We start from the raw sequence: 1,034 nt of genomic DNA, 5'->3' as shown, positions 1-1,034 counted from the left end.
CAGGAATGGCTTCTGATCAAGCTTCTCTCCCTGGCTTGCAGACTTCTGCCCTGTCTCTTCACATGGCCTTTCCTCTGTGCACCTGTGCAGAGATTTCTGGTGTCTCTTCCTCTTCTTTTAAGAATAGTAATATCAGATTAGGGCACCACACTTATGATTTCATGTAACCTTAATGTCCTCCTTAAAATTAGGGTGACTGTATTTGGAGAAAGGCATTTTGAGAGTCAGGTCTTTGACACATGACTTCAGAGAAAAACAGTTCAATCATAACATTACAGGCTCAATTGACTTTTTATGACTAAAAAAGGCAAGATAAAATTATGAGTATTTACAAATAATTTCTCTCAGTTTGTGAATTATACTTTTGATTTCTTGATGGTGTATTTGAATTACTTTAATTTTGCTAAGTCCAATGCATTTATCACTTGGGCACTTGGTTTCACATAAAAGAGAATTTGCAAATGTAAATAGCTGTTTCTGATTATGTAGCCAGAAAGCTACATAATAAGTTTTACCTATATAAAGGATTATATTCGGTTAGATTACATTCAGGTACATAAAAAAGAATAAAAATAAGTGGATAAAGTTTAGTGTTTTTTCCAGTAATGTGATGAGTACAGAGGCTTTCTAAACACATTCTTTAACGAACTCAGATTATGAAATTGCTGACTGGATGTTGGAAGAAATCTAACCTACATTCCCCACGACAGGACAGGGCGATTTCCCCAAGTGATGGGGAGACAAAGCTTTGCAGTGAGAGAAGAAGAGGGACCAAACAGGGTTTTGAGGCGGAGAATGAAGGAAGAATTCAACACAAATGCCAAAGTTAGAGTTGAAAGGAAAGTTTATGAGAAAAGGGGGAACTTTCAACAGAACGTGTGGTCTGCTCTCAGAGGCAGGGTGTGAGAGAGACAGACACAGTGAGAGACAGAGTTAAGGCACTGACAGGTCCCCTCAGTGATCTCGAGGGGGGGGGCGGAAATCCAGATTCTAGGTCATTCTTTAGCTCCATTTCCTCTGGTATGGACATCCAG

Source organism: Pteropus alecto, unplaced genomic scaffold (genome assembly GCF_000325575.1).
Source record: "Pteropus alecto unplaced genomic scaffold, ASM32557v1 scaffold454, whole genome shotgun sequence".
In the NCBI taxonomy this organism is placed as follows: domain Eukaryota; kingdom Metazoa; phylum Chordata; class Mammalia; order Chiroptera; family Pteropodidae; genus Pteropus; species Pteropus alecto.
Note: the sequence above shows the minus strand (reverse complement) of the source record.